General features: G+C 48.3%; 1 long non-coding RNA gene across 1 annotated transcript in view; it reads left to right on the top strand.

The window, feature by feature from the left end:
- Positions 1-16,136, top strand: part of LOC138061435 (uncharacterized) — a 126,191-nt gene that overhangs the window by 103,086 nt on the left and 6,969 nt on the right. The gene's annotated exons all lie outside the window — the stretch shown is intronic.

The following is a 16,136-nucleotide window of genomic DNA, read 5'->3' on the forward strand; positions in this document are numbered from 1 at the left end:
GGATAAATCTCTGAGAAAACTGGGGCACTACATTGAAGTGGATTTTCATGAGCCTTGTGCTATTGCGTGCGTATCTCAGGTTTACTAATGATTCAAATGAAAAGCAACCAGGAGAAGTGCTTGGAGTAGGAGCTTTTCCTGTATTTATTTTGGATGCATGTCCAGTGGAAAAATATCTTCCCAAGCATTTTGCTTGGCGACGTGGCCTGTTTCATTTGGAGAACAATGGATAGTGATGATGAGTGGTGTTAGATGTGATCACTGTTCGACAGCTATTTGACTTGCCTGCAAGTCAAAGCAGCAAGTTCCATGTGACTGTGCACGTGCCAAGCAGAGGGTGAGGAGAGAGGGGCCACAGACAAGCCGCTTGGCATATTTGATCAGGTCTTCACCAAACTCTTACTGGGCACAGTGCAGATTGTTCAGGCATCACCCAGTTTTGCAGCAGTGTCTTACCATGCAAATCTTGAGTGGTTTGTTCGCTGTGCACTCTGCATTTTGATGAGTAATCAAAATTTCCACTAGACAAACACTGCCCTAAATACTGCAGAGATAGGTTTATTCTATTAGTGGAGAATTTGCCAGTAGTTGAGGTGGGGGGATACATATTTACAGGAGCAAATTGCTCCCATGGACCTTTTCCTGCTTCCCAGCTCTAATGGGGCATATGCTCAGCTGATGGTATCCTGGCACCATATTTCCCCCTGCACCACCTGCAGCCCTGCCTGTCCCTCTCCACCTCCAGGTGCAGGAAGGGTGAAGAGAGGGATGTGCACAAAACCTTCCTGTTCCTTAACTGCCTGCTCAGGCCATTAGGAGGATTAAATCAGCCAAAACCTCTTGTCTTTCTTCATTTCTGAAAAGGGAGCAGCCATCTGCCACCATTTATTCTCTCCCTTGCTAAAGGCTTTTCCAAGCAATGGCCTCTGGTCTTGGTGGCCCGAGGGATAGATCCAAAGCAACTTTGCTGAAGTCAACAGAACTACTCCCAAGGTAACTGAGAGCAGAGCAGGGGCCCCGAGAGTTTCCTAAGCTTAAACAGCCACAGCCGCAAGGCAAATAAAATAAGATTAACCAATTACAATTAAAATGAGAGAGAACTGCTTTTGACAGTAATTTTGAATTTCCCCTAAAACTACTTCCAGCTGTGATCTCTGACTCGTGCAGCATTTGCCTGAGATCTGCCCCTGGTTGTTTGTTATAACTGGTGCTTTCAAGGACACTCAGTCCTGCCTAACAGGAGATTTCCTAGGCAAAAAAAGAAAGAAGTGAAAAATGGAAGAGGAACTAGCAGAGCATCCCTGCAGTGAGGCCCAGACACGAGAGCCCTTCTAGTGAGGAGATGAAAACAGCCAGTCAATCTCCAGTGGATTATGCAGCTTCCTGCTTGTTTCAAATTCCCCCAGCCCAATAGTGCTATGTTGCTATCACGCAACCGTGAGCCCAGTCCTGGGAATATCTTAATTCAAGTCGGTGTCGAACAGATCTCTGCTCCCACAGAGAAGTTGGCTGAGCACAGACTATGCCCTCACTTTGGGAATAGAGCAAGGCCGTGTCTGCAGGATTGGAGTTATTATCATTGTTCTTATCTAGAGACGCTGAAAATTTTGTTTGTTTTGCAGCAGTGCCACACAACCAGCTTTCATCTTAAGAGCATCCAATCCTTTCGGAGTATTTAATTATTAAAAATGAGTGGGTGTTTTTGGCTCGTTCTTTGGCCTCTGCTGCCATGCTCTAGCAGAATTTCTCCAGGTGCTGTTCAAAAACAACCTTGGAGGACCAGGCCTTGAGGACTAGTGAGGGAGGAATAATGTAACTGGGTGTGTATTTTCACCCAAATGTTATCAGTAAACTGCAGTCTTCTCTCAGCTGAGATGCTGCCGCCTCTTCCCCTAAGGAGCCTGGAACTTCCCTTTGGATGGGATCAGAGAAGAACAACACTTCAGCAAATCTTCTTCTCATTTCCAAACAGTGCTCCAGGAGCATTCGTGAGATTCAAGGTTCAGCTCTTTGAGCAAGGGTCTCTATCACATTGATTAAGAGTTCAGAGGTTGCAAGAGGAGGACTTGGGGCTGAGGTGTTTGCTAGCAGATGCCTGCAGATTTCTGCATGGAATGATAAGTAAATAGCCTCCACGGCCTGCATTGTCTGTGTGTCTGCAGACACGTTCACTGCCCACGTGAGCCACCTACTTGATGCATTTCTGCCATTCTAGCGTTTCCACATTCAGTGCAGGAGGATGGATGGGCTGAGCAAGGGAACGAGGTGGGCATGAGGTGACACGTTGAACCTTCTCCATCCTGCAGTACAGCAGTATTGATTTCCTGTGCTACAAGGAAACAGGGCTGTGAGAACAGTGATTCAAGCCAGTGACTAGGAGTGTAAAAATATATATGAAGTTGCTATTTTTACTCTTCAGGCACAGGAGGTGAGAGGGAGAATATACAGCGATAAAGAGAGAGTGCAGCCTCTTAAGGCTGCATTACCCAAGTCAGATAAAGTATTAGAAAATGTCCTTTGTCATTAGTGATTTTTGAAGAATGCATTATGCTATGGACATGAGGTCCGAAAGCAATTTTGGAGACAGGAACACTGCTTGTTACCACCACCCCAGTAATACTTTCTTGATTTGGAGTGATTCAATTGGCATTCAGTGCGGTCACACCTGGGTGACTTTCAGAACTGTTTTGTGTAAGCAGCCATCTGCCCATACTCAACACAGTCTGTTGTTTCTGCACCTGCAAACACCATTGTTTCACTTTGTAAAGTGCCCATGTTTGCATAGGAATTGCTACAGCCTGTTTTTAAAAGCTTCCTGTGATGGATATTTCCCTAGGTAGCCCATCCCTGGGGTTTTCTGTTTACAAGGCTTTTCCTACAATCCTATCTAAAACGTCTCTGCTATAAATTAAACTGATTTCTTCTTGCCCATCCCAACGTTCGTTCTGGAGATCAGTCAATTACTGTCCCCTTTGCAAATACTGGAAAACCATTATCATGTTCCCCTCATTCTTCTATCTTCTAGACTAAACAAACTCATTTCCTTCCACCTTTCCTCGCGGGTCATGTTTCCAAAACCTCTTTATCATTCATTTTATTCTCTTTGTGCACATTCCAGCTTGTCTATTATCTTTCTTAAAACGTGCTACCCCAAATTGGATCCATAATTCCCACTGCGTGGATGGAGTCTCCCACTACAGGGCGACTCTCTTCTTTTCTGAGTGCTTGTCAGCTTCATGACATCCTCTTTGGAGCTGTGGCCCACAGAATTAGACAAAGCATTCCCAAAATGATTTTCTTTTTCAGCTATGCCCCTTTCGGAGATGTTCAGACCAACTCTTAGGGCACAGTTAAACATGCTCTTTCTCTTCAGCTCAGTGCCCCTCCACCGAGACTCAGTAAGGGGTTGTGCAAGCGCTCTTAGTTTGGTTTTCACAAAGCAAGTCACTGTGGCTGAAACCAAACCAAAAAAAAAAGGACATGTGTCTTAGGCTCTCTCTCTGCCTGATTTCTCCTACTTGTGGAAAAAAATAAGAGGGAGAAAAATATATCCTGGACATACAAAACAGCCCCATACCTGCCCCACAAGATCTTACAACCCTTCAAAATATTTGCTTAATCTCCCAGTATCTTGGCAAGGTACATAGGCATTAGCACTCGCAGGTGTTCTTATCCATTGATCTCAAAAATATTCTCCTCCTTGTTTTAAACATGGGGAGACTGAAGTGTGTAGAGGCTCAGTTTTCACAGGCAACAAAGATTCCCTGCTCCGTTTAAAGTCAGTGGAAAACGTGTGTTGCACGCCAACTGGAGAATTGGGCTTTAAGTGACAGGCTGAGGTCCCATTGAGAGTTAATACCACGGCCAGAAGTTAGAGCCCAGGTTTCCTGAGTCTGTCCGGAGTCTGATGAGCAGAACCGGGCTGTTTCCCACCCCTTCATATAAACACACCCAGTGTGGCAGGAGGGTTGCATCAATGCTGTAATTCCCCAGTAAAAAACACCCAGTTGTACTGAGTGTCACAGCGTGATGGAGAGGAGTCAGGGTGATCACAACTTGCTCACTAACTAGAAATCTTCTTGCCCTTCCAGTATCTGATTGCAAATTGTATAGCTGAAGAGCCTGTTAAAGAAAACAAATAGCACCTGCACCAAGCTCTGCAGTACTCCAGCAGTAAAAGATATTAATAGTTTCCAGCTCTGCGTTTTGTATGTTGGCTTGCCAAAACTCACCTGCTCTGTGTGAAAGGGGAGGCTGCTCGTTGCTGGTCTCGGAACAAAAGGCTGGTCTGTAAAAGACAAATCTGGGGGAATTTTTTAAATTCCAAAAATAGACAGGGGAAAAAATGTGCCAGCAAGATGGATCTCATTTCATTTCCCAAATCCCTCTGGTCTCTACAGTTCATTCTTTGCTCTTAGTGTTTCATACTACAGCTCATTTTAGTCGCTTTAGTGGAAAGTTTAAAATGTTTACTTAAAGGCAAAGCTTCAGCTGGCATAAACTGTCACAGCTCCCTTGGCTTTAGTTGCCATCAGCAGAGGAGCTGCCCTGTAGCATTTAAATTGCTTATTAGAAAGTGGAAAACTGAGTTGCTTGAAATTATCTCCGAAGACGAAGGGAAGGGAGTTATAAAGGAAGGGGCTGCAGTATGGATTTCAGCTGAGAAACAGTCTTTCCGCATTGACAGGTGCAAATACGGAGCGCTCACAGCGTGCGCCTCTTTTCAAATCTTTTCTCAGATCACCCTCCAAAGCAGCTGCTGTTGCCCCCCCAGCAGCCCTGAACGGCAGGTGTTGCGGTATCTGCTAGACAGAAGAAGCAGCAGGCCTTAGCAGTCCCTCACCAGACTATACGGGCTACTGAGCACCAAGTGAACAAGCCCTGGAGCCAGGTAGATTGGCCATGTCCCAGTAGCGCTCCTTTATGCCAGGTAGATGTGTCCAAAGGCACCAAGGGAGTTGTGATAAATGTTTTCCAAACTGTTGATTAATCGGGGGCTCTGACTTGGAACACCATGAACCCGCTGCTACAGCCTCCCACCCAGCCTGGAAAGTTCCTATTTCAGCCAGACGGCAGGGGTAGAGGCTCCTTCCTTACACCTGGCAAGGGCCAGTGCCACATCCAGGAGCCTTCTCACCTCCAAACTCCATCCACGCTGAACCACTTGGCAGCAGACAGTACCGTCATCACCGTCTAGCTCCCCACTCATCTCCTTGCTGCATTTCCTGCCTTGCCAGGATTGTTTTCTTTGCCTTCAGATAAACTTTGCATTGGTTCATGGCAGTGTGGTTCAGGCATAAAATTCTGTCTCAAAAGTAGCAGTGGTCCCTAATGAGCAAGTCCATCTTCTCTTGCCTTTCAGCATCTGGATTCAGCACTCTGAGGCTGCCCGTCTACTCAAGCACAGCTCAGCTCCGCACTGCTGTGCTGTCTGTCCCTGCCCTAGCGCAGCCCCTGTGATCTCATGCAGAGGGTAAAACAATACTGTCACAGTTGTCATTCAGCTCAGTGCTTTTACAGGGAACATCTGCAAGCTCTTTTTTCTGTTCAGCACGTTCTAAGGGAAAAAAAAAAAATCAGTAAAGGTGCAATGTGGTTTTCTTTGCTGGCAGACTTAACAAACATCAGCCATCTGGGCTTCCACCACTGAATGATGTTGGGTTCCTGCATTGGTTCCGCAGTTTTATCTGTCCTGACTTAAACTGAATAGCCACAACCCCGATCTCACTGATATCCAGTAAATCACATCAGCAGGACTATTCCAGATTGACACCAGCCTGACTAAGACCAGAGCAGACTGCCAAAGCCCAAAGGATGGGAATGGTTATTTTGCTAGTGCCCTGACTGGATTTGTGTCTCTGTAGGAATGTGTACACTTCCCTTTGCTTTTGCAATGGCATCAGGGTGTTGATGAACTGCAGTGCTGCTATTTATCCCTTAATCACTCCCATGATTCACATTAAAGTAACAATTTCCCATAGAAACAAACACAGGCAGAGCTGACACCACTCGACGAGCTGCCTTTATTCTGAAACATGTTCTGTACTTTTGGTTTCTAGGGTGGCAACTCTGAAGGCTGCTGCAAGTTGCCAGTCAAAGCTGAGATTTGTTGGGAGTCAGAGGAGTAAGATTCACTGGGCACTTGCTCACCCCGGTGTGGGGAGGAAGGGCTACAGCTGGGGGACCGCAGCCCACATGGGGCTGAGAACCTCTCAGCACGCTGTGATTTTAGGGGAGACGGATGCTCGGCATCGTTCAGAACAGGGTGGTTCCTGTCCCAGGCGGTTCCTGGGTGTTCCTAGGACACGTTCATCTGCCAGTGTTCTGCCAGGACACTCCCTCTGTTTGGTTTACCCATGGGCATCTCAACCTGGGCTGCTGCTCTTTGTTTTCACTTGTCTCAAGAGGTTCGACTGGGGAGAGCAATGTTAAGTGCCATCGCTGTGTCTTATCTGGGGATATTCATCCTGTTCTGTGCGTCTTATTAATTACAGGTCTCTGGGTGCCATAGCTGGGTGGAATTGCCCCTAGTTGAGTCGCTCATTTAACATAATTGACTGAATAATTAGCAGCATGGAAAAGGCAAGAGAGAGCAGGTGGATGCAGAGAGGAGGGAGGTAGAAGCACAGGGTAAAGTGCGCAGCGTCACCGTCCCAGCACCCAGGGCCTGGGAGGCTGCCGGAGGCGCCTGCTTTTCCTTGCTCTGGATTTTGCTTCATACCCTGGGAAAAGCAGGGCATGACGGAGCTTAGGGAGTGGAGCCCTGGAAAGCTTGAGTGAGGCTGGCTCCAAATAGGCAGCGTGATGCTTTTGCCATTGCATGTTTTAAGAGATTGTGTGATTTGATGTAGAGTCTGTTAGAGTTGGCTGGTAACTTGCTTACACTTTGTCTGAGTAGATAAAGTTGCTTCAGTATTATACTTCTATGCTTCCCCCTCACACACCCTTTAACTTTGCAAAGTGTGGTTTAAAAAAAAATTTTTTAAATGCAGCTTTGGCTGTGCAACCTTCCCAGGAAATGCCTATAGAAACTGTCTGCACAGGAAATATCTACAAAGGGAAGGTGGGGGAGGGAGGCGAAGCTGAACAGACCTAGATTCTTCTCTGCAGATAGGGAGACCATGTGCAACTTCTTCTCTTCCACTTCCTCCAGGGCTGTTGGCTGTCTCTTCATTTTGATTCCCAGACCCCACGCATTACAAATGTCTTTCATGAGGATTTGTCAGCCTCCCACCGTGCCAGAGTCCCGTCAAGTCTCTTCTCCTCTGAAGAAGAAACTTGTAAGGGCTCAGTAGCCATGACTGAAGCCAGACTTTCAAGCAGGGCCGGTACTCAATAAACTGCTGGGCTTTTCTGAAAGTCTGGCTGGAAGGAAAGCCTTTTTTTTTTTTTTTTCTCGTAAGCTTTGGAGTTGAACTACGACTGAAGTAGCAGAAGTAATCTAAGCAGGCTGAATATCTCTTCCCTAGAGGATTTCTTTCTTTGTCTGCCTTTATTATTGCCAGGGTCCTGATAAGCAACGTGTGCAGCTTGTGGAACCCTCTCCCATGGGACATGATGGAAGCCTCGTCATGTGGGCATTTTCAACCTAGGCTGCAGAAAAGGCTAGGAAGTAGACAGTCGAAAATGACCCTTCTCTGGCAGAAGGAGGGATGGGGCAATCAAGAGTTTCTCCAGCAGTCAGGGCTGTATTTAGGCCCTGCAGGCCCCTGCATTGGGCCTGAACACCTGAAGCTTCCAGGCACGAGGCCAGGATTTCAACTTCACCTTAAACAAGGATATTTTTGGCCCAATCAGGGAGACAGAGAAGAGCTTGTCAGCTCACAAAATGTAAGGAGAACTATACATCTGGGCAGGGAACAGGACTTGCCCCTGTTCCCCTTCCATGGCCCCTTTAGAATCAATTTTGAGTGCTCGTGTCTCAGAGGGACCCACCAGAGATGGACCAGGGCAGGAGCAGACACTATCAGAGAGGGACCAGGTACACACACACGCAGGTGCACACACCTCCACTTGAACTGGACTATTTAGCTTGAGCAAAGTCAAACTGCAGTCTTCCTTGTACCAGGATGTGGCTCTGCCCACAGCCTATGTCCTCCCAGGATGCAGAAATATCAACTAAATAGCAATGACTGAAATTATCCTTTCCCTAGAGGTCAGTGCGGGGTGACACCAGCAAGTGGCTTGTGTTTTTACAGGTAGGGCTCCGATCTCATTCCAGAAAGAGAGCTTAATTGCCTCTTGCATTTCTCCTGAATCAGGGACATCTCTTGAGCCCAGCAGCTTCAAAGACACGTCCCCCACACTCTATCATAACAACATTTAGAAACCAGTTTGAATTTCCTCCAGCTGGCCTTATGTTACAGAGATCCCTATCAGCACCCAGGAGGAAAGAATTAGCAAGAAAAGCAAGCATCTCTTTAAACTTCAGAGAAAAGAAGAACACGCAAAGAAAGCAACCATGTAAGAAACGCAGATTTAGCACAATGACGTCCAAACAATGTGCTCTTTTCCTAGGGTTGTTTGAGGTAGAAAGGAGCCTAATGAGTGGATTTTCTTGTGTGAGCTGGAGCTTTTGCATACTGATGTCAGGATTTTATCAAAGCCAGATGCACTCACACAGGTATTGTCTATCTGACCTCCCTCCTGGCCATTGGAAATGAGAAGGGCCCATCTAATCTGAGCATGAACGCAGCCAGGAGCATGAGCCTGTGGGAGCAGGGAGTCACCAGCACAGAGAAGCCAACACACATGGCATTTCAAAGGCATCTGCTTAGCCCTTCACACCAGACTCCTTTCATCCCTCCTCAGAGACTTTGTGTGACTCTCTCTTCCCCCAGAAAAGCATCGCAGTCACAGCCTTTACCCTTCTACCAGAGATCAAGCAGCTTAGGCTCACGCTAAGCAGTGGGAAAGCCTGGAACTGGCAGCTCCCTCAGTAGCAGAGAGCATCCCACACCCAAGGCCTTCCCCAAATCTCAGCCAGTCAGTTTTGTTGCGGTTGTTGCTGAGCCGCCTCCTCTTGTGTAGCTGTCCTGCACCCCAGCCCAAGCCCTGCAGCCATCCTCGGCATCTTTCCTCTGGTACGCAGATTGACTTGTTGACATGTGAACAACAACTTTTAAAGAACAGATGCCCTCCATTTCAAAGAGCAAAGACCTTCGGGCAGCTGAGGAAAACTGGCAAAGAACACAGGCTGAATTTGTTTTTGCTTTGCAGTCCCTGTGGTTCTTCACATGAAGGGAGGAGAACCCAGAGTCATGGGATGGGGCCCAGGGACCAGAGGTTGGTGCCTTTGCACGTTAGAAACCACTTCCGTTAGCAAGCCTTACAAATACAGTCTCTGTTTCTGTATTTGTGATCCCCATAGTGCTATTTTTCTGCCTTTCTTCGTACTTTCTCTTCTTCCCCATTCAGTCCCTCTGCTGACAGGCCCAGCCTGCTAACCAGTGCTCTTCAAAGGCGGGGATTATGCTATGCCATCCCTACTCATACTGTTCTTTTCTCCAGCAAATTTCCATTATGATGGAAAAAGTCTGGCAGCTGTCACCTCTGCTCTTTGATGACCTTACTGAGCTATTAAGCATTATTTGACTGTCTTCACTTGCTCTGTCTAAATGTAAACAGAGATAGAAACAAAGAAAGAAACAAAGAAAGAAAGACCAATTTGTGGTGTACTGGCCCAAACTCAGTTGGAATGGGTGACAGATTGCATCAAACCACACCAATTTACACCTTCCAAGATACTAACTTGCTCTGACAGTGAAACATTTCCCATTACGGGAACTCAATGTATTGTCTGCTTGTGAGATTAAGGGAAAATTCACAAAAATGTAATTAAAGCAAAACGTACAGATTCATGTTTCAGTTTCTAAGAGTCAAAAAAGTGGAGCATGAGCATATGTAACTTCAGAGACCAACCTGATCTTCCCCCCTTACTGAGAAGGTTCACATAGCAACAGTGAGTGGGGCTTTCTTCAATTTACTTTATCCTGTGTGTATTTAAGATAACCCTTTTTTCCAGAATTTTATTTAGCTACTCATACTACAAACACAAGGACAGATGGTCACCAGATCAAACTTAATCAGCATTCTGTACGCTGGATTTCAAGCTTAGAAATTCATCTGGTTCTAGTAAAACATAGTCTGAAACCTACCTAATGTTTAACGCAACCACAGAATTGTATTAAATTTCTAAGCCTCCCCATCCTCACAAGAGATTGAGGAGGAAACCACAGGGCGTTTTTAAAAGCAGGGGGTTGATTAGTAGTTTAATTGTAAGAGATTAAAATCTGCACTTGTTACTGGTGTAACACCGGGGGACAGCATTTTTAATGGGGGACTACAGCCCCGTCTTCTCCATTTCTTTCTTCTTGATATTTACCACAGGGCTAAATCTAGCCCTGGAGTAAGAGGATGCAGTGTCTTTTACATCCTCTTATTCATCCCAGGCTGAAGTCAATGTGTAGACCTCAGCAGGGCACCCTTGGGCAAGGCGTTTTGAACTATTTTCCGATGGCCTCTTTTCACTGCACTTCTCATCAGACTCTTCCCTTTTCTGCCTCTCACTGCTATTAGTTGTTAGGTTAGCAGGGCCAAACTCTGTGGAGTCAGTCTCCGTCCTCATGGGCTGAGATTACATAGAGGGGACAGCTGGTTGCTGGGCTGAAGCCCTGCAGATGAGAGCTCACAGCTCCGGACTTTCAGGCCTTTATCACCCCTGCCCTGTTCTAGGTTTCTGCAGAGCAACACGCCCATGAGCACACAGCTGTCCGAGTGCATTGAAAGCCATAGCAAAGCCTCCTTTGCCTTAAGTGAAAGCAAGGCTTCGCCCTATGTCCTTAAATCCTCTGTTCTTCAAGCCACTGTGGGGGGCTTCGAAACCCCCCTTCGAAAACACCCAGCTATTTTATCCGTCATTCCAGTCTGTTAGAGATGTGTATATCACTGCATCTAACTTGGCTGCCTTTATTTACATAACTGTGGCATGGAGCTGACTGGCTAGAAACCAAAAACCACTCCAAATGGCACAGAGGCGACAGCCATCTGTGTCTTTTTCACATTTGGTTTCATTGTTTTAGGACCAAATCCAACCGCTGTAACCTACAGTAACTCTAGACTTATGGAGGCTCAGAGCTTTCCGTATAGCACGATCTGTGGTTTCACTGTGGAGAAGCAAACCTGGAAAAAAAACTTGTTGGACTGGATCAGAAGTATCTTAGCTAGTGCAGCAGGAGCTGCCAGTGGTGAAAATAGCAGTCCTGGAGCATGAATGAATGGAGTGGTGTTTCATTCTGTGCACGCTAGACAATTTAAGCATAACTCGGCATGATGGTTGTGCTGGACAGTTTGCTCCTGAGATGTATTTCCATTGCCACATAATAAATAATAAATGCTCTTTATGAGATACCCATGGATGGAAGGCATCCAGTGGTTGCTAAAGGTTACTCTGATGATGTATATTCAAAGCCCTGCTGTTTTGGCATTAATTAGCACCATGTACTATTTTGCAATTTCCCAGCACAGACATATCCAGATGCCTGCTAGGAACTGGAAGTAGCATCACCTGCCCCCCACTCCCCCACCCAGACCAGACAGCACTGAGACAGTCCTTCCCTCCCATGAAACTTGTGTATCCTCATGACCCTGGAGCAGAGAGGAGACTGGCAAGGGGCAATGGGGCAGGGAGGAGACTGGCAGGGGGCATGCAGGGGCTTGGAGGCTGTGGGCTTTTTTGCATTACCAAAACAAGCCATTTCTATCAGGCCTAAGGCTGGGATCTTCATGCAGGCCTTTCTCATGGGTCCCAAAAGCCCAATGCCATTAGCTGGGAGCAATCAGAAGCTCTTGATTTGGCATGTAGGACAGTGCATTTCTGAGGTCCAGTCCTAGGGTTGCTGGCTGCAGGAAGTTGATGCCCACAAGCGCTCAGACTCCTGGAGGACTGATGGTAGCTTGTGACCCATGCACTGATTTGAACTCTTCATGTCACAACCCTGGGAAGAACTGGTGAAAACCATTCCCATATGTGTTTCCCGTTTCTTTGGGCTTGGCTGCTCTAACCTACTACAGCTGCTTCCTAAAGCAGTCCTAAGGAAAAACCATGCATAGGAGGTACTGTGGGGGCTGGAGTCTACCCTTGCTAAAGGCCAGGAGAGAAGGGGATACTTGAACTTTTCCTGCCAATTTTATCCTTCCTGCCTATTTTATCCACACATTTAGGTGTCTGAAAAGCACTTGCTACCAGCCCCCAAGCTGCAGAGATAGTTTAAGGCTGTGCCGTCTAAACTGCCAAAAGGATGCAGATATTTTCCTAGTGTATTTTTTTACTAGTGTGTTTTTTACACTTTTTACTAGTGTGTTTACTAGTGGGTTTAGGATGTATGGTGTGAAGCAGTGTCTAATGAATAGTTAGGATATGATTTAAACAGATTTGTTCCACTGATCCTTGAAACCGCAGCTCTGCCCTCAAAGTAACAGAGCACCTGCAGCTCTGCCTAATGTCACAGGCTGCCCGGCGGCAGGGAGCACGGGCGCCGTGGGGAGGCGAAGTCCTCAGGGACAGCGTGGAGCACCGATGGGGTACGCGTGCAGCCCCGCAGCCAGCCCTTCTGAGCGCCCACTGCTCGCTCGTGCCACCCACCCGCCGTGGGCCATGGCCACCACTGGAGCCTGTCGCCAGCGTCACCTACCCGCTGCCTCGAAGCCCCTCTACGCTCTCACCCTTTACCATGGCTTGTGCACGCTCTCTCTCCTGTGCCATAACAGGCAGGTTCATTTGTACCAGTTAGTTCATCTTCCTTTTTACGCCTCCGGCCTCTCTCCAGATTAATTTATTTTTTTAACTCACAAATACATTTGTTGCAAATCAGATGCCAACAGCTCCCAGCGCCAAGAAGATACAGCGCTCCTTCTGCTTGCTCTGTTTTACTGTGAACTTTATCAGTTTTTGCTTGTTTCTGTGTGACCTTTGGAGCCCGTTCAAAGTCATCTGCCTTTTGCTTTGATTTAATTTCAATCCAGTGCATGTTGCCAGCTGATTTGTTGCCTGTTTTTACACGTTGCCTGTTTTTGCAGCCAGCAAATCACCGCCTCTTCATATTGTTTAGACAGTCATCAAATCTAGGCCTGCCAGCTCTTTTTGTTAATGGACTACAAAGGCTTGGTAGCTCCAGATGATGTGAAAGGGACAAGAAAACTGCTGAATTCCAGCTAACGAGTCTTAAAGCCCAGAGCAGGGTCTGGCCTCACTGGGCAAGGCCATGTGGCCCGTGGTGTGGGTCCAAGATCAGCCTGTGCCCCTCCTGTACCATATCTTTCCGTTGATTAGCAGGGCAGTTCAGCCACCACAAGCACCAGCAGCTCCCCTCAAATTGCTGCACCACAGGTTTGGCTTGTGCTGGCTCTGGGATGGAGACCTTTTGGATCACAGGACAGGATGGGGTCCTCTCCTACTGCTGGTCCCAGTGGTGAGGCAAACTGGGATTAATGGGAGTTAGGAGCCTGGTGTCTTGTAGCTCTGGTTATTCTTGCAATGTTTGCAAGAGCCAGGGTGAACATTGGAGCCCCAGGTGAGGTGCAGAGTCTGCAAGCCACGTTCAGGCTCAGCTCCAGCACCAGGCAGCCCGCAAAGTGCTGTTTCCATGCCTGGAAGGCTCCACGTCTTTCACAGATTCCTCAAGAGAGCTATATTGAGGCCCATTTGTGGTGGAAGGCCGGAGTACTTTCTCCATGACTTCTGTATGTTTTTCTGTATGCTTCTCTGTGCTGCCTTTACAGCTCCAGGTATCCTGCTCTATGGCTCGTTTAAGACCAAGATTTCCTTTGTGGCCCAGGAGTAAAGTCCATATTTCCCTCCTATACAGAAAACGGTTGGAAGAGGAAGGCATAGCATGGTTGACCAAAACCCAGACTCATCTGGGTGTCATGGGCATCTCCCACAGCATCAGTCAGGATCTAAGGCATGTATTTATTTCCTGGAGCACAGCCATGGTGTACATAGCTTTAAACTATTCTAGCTCCATTTTCTCTGTATGGGATCCTAAATCCTTGAGAAAGACGATTAGAGATAAGTGCTCACTGGTTAGATAGGCCCGTGACAGTTTTACATAGCACAGCGAGTGCCGCAGATTTCAGCAGCGCCCCAGACACCTCCTGGGCTTTCCACAGAGATTTAACTTTCGCTCTTCCTCCTTTTGTTGGTTCCCTTCCTGTAAATCATCAGAGTGAAAACGTGTGGGTGTTCCACATGAGGTGGGGAAAACTAGTAGCAAGCCTTAAACAAGAAATTACCCATAATTAAAAAATGTTAGCGTAAACAAAAACAGCCTTTTCAAGTGCCCTCCTCCCCGGGGGCATGCCCTGCAAACACTAGGGCTGCCGGCAGAAGAAGAGTAGGAGCAGCATTTTTACAGGTGCAGGCACGGAGGTCAGCGCAAAGCCTAGTAAGGTCAGACCTTGTCCTGCAGATGTCCAGGCACTCGTTTAACCCCACAGTCGAGCATAGCCAGTGAAAGGAGTGGGGCAGTTTACAGGCTTAGCCATTTGCAGGACGAAGGCCTTATTTTGCTGTCTTGAGGCCAAGCCTGGCGGCGGACAGTCTGGCACAGGGTAGTGGACCATGCGTGGCTGAGAGGCTCTCTCCAGGAGGGCTGACGGCTCTGGACACATGGCACCCCAGAGTGCTTCTCGCCCCACTGATCCACGGCTGCAAAACTGCTGGCAGCCTATGTGTTAGCGCGGGTGCAGCTGGGGGCTGTGACCCCGGCTCATTCAGCACCGCTACGCGCTCGCTTCCCCGGGGCGGCACAGCCAAACGCTGGAGTGGTGTTAATGTTCCTCCAGGCCACCGGCGCAGCCAAAGAGGCTGCGTGGAGCTCAGGGATTAGCCCCGGTTTGGCTTCGATACGCTCCCTTGAGCTCTATCTGTGTCTCAAACGCGCAGTGTCTGCAGTTACACACCTGATCCAGACTGAAGTTAGTTTGCTTGCACAGCCGTGTTACCGAGAGCTCAGGACAAGCTCGGTAAGGTAGCGTTTGCCAAGGCTTTGCATTGTGCACTCCGAGCGACGCTGCTACAGCAGCCACGATGCCGAGTCAGCCCCCACCTCCTCCTGCCGCCCACCGTCGCACGGGCTCTGAAGCGAGGCCCCACCGTATCTCACCTGGGGGCTGCAAACCCTGGGGAAGGCAGCCGCCAGCACGTCCCGGAGACCCTCACGCAGCAGCCTGAGCCTTTTATGGCACGGTTATGCACATCTCAAACTTCTCATGAAAGGCTAAGGGAAAAGGCATCGCCAGAGCCCTGAGCTAGAAAGCAGTCTGGGAAGACCCATCTCTTGCTGTTCCAGTGCCCACATGTGGCCAAGCCCTGAATCTTTTCGTCTTTGACTTATTGCATCCAAGCGCAGGGTAAACTCCTTGCAAGGAAAGCAAGTGTCCTCTGCTGGCTGCAAGCAAAAACTGCATGCGTGTGACACCCTGGCCAGGGACAGCACTGCAGCAGGGATGTCTTATGTGGAGTTTGTTGATTTGGCTCTGTTTTAAAGATTGACAATAAAGCAAGCTTGAAATGGAGCTGCAAGCTGGCTGGTTACAGCACGCAGCATGGATGAAGGAGAGTGGTCAGGGTCTGGGTGCTGCTGGGGTGCAGGGTGCTGCAGGGCTGAGTGTAGCCCTCCTCAGTCACAGCCCCATTGCTGGGGGGACCCCATGCAGGTCCTCCCTACACAGCCCCAGGACAGGCCTGAGACGGTGGAGAGTGGAAGGCGGCAGCTGCAGGAGAGGGGCAGCAGACTGGTGGTGCCTGGATGGATCCTGCCGGAGGTGCGGGAGTGGAGGAACTGCCCAGCAGCCTGGAGCAGAGCACGTTTCCTGCAGTCCCTGCAGCCGGGTACACGAGCAGGGGCCAGAATCCAGCCCACATTTGTTCTCCGCGTTTCTGAAATAACCCCTCATAGATCAATGGGGTTTCACATCTTTCCCCATCTGTTCCTAATCTGCTCACTTGACAGATGCCAAACCACCATACCCTATATGGAAAAACACAAAACAAAATACAAAGCCTTCTATCTCCTCTGGGTTTGTTCAGAAACGTTCCCTGAAGCCTGGCTCTGCTCCTGCCCCCACCGCGCACG

Source organism: Struthio camelus, chromosome 17 (assembly GCF_040807025.1).
Source record: "Struthio camelus isolate bStrCam1 chromosome 17, bStrCam1.hap1, whole genome shotgun sequence".
NCBI classification, from domain to species: domain Eukaryota; kingdom Metazoa; phylum Chordata; class Aves; order Struthioniformes; family Struthionidae; genus Struthio; species Struthio camelus.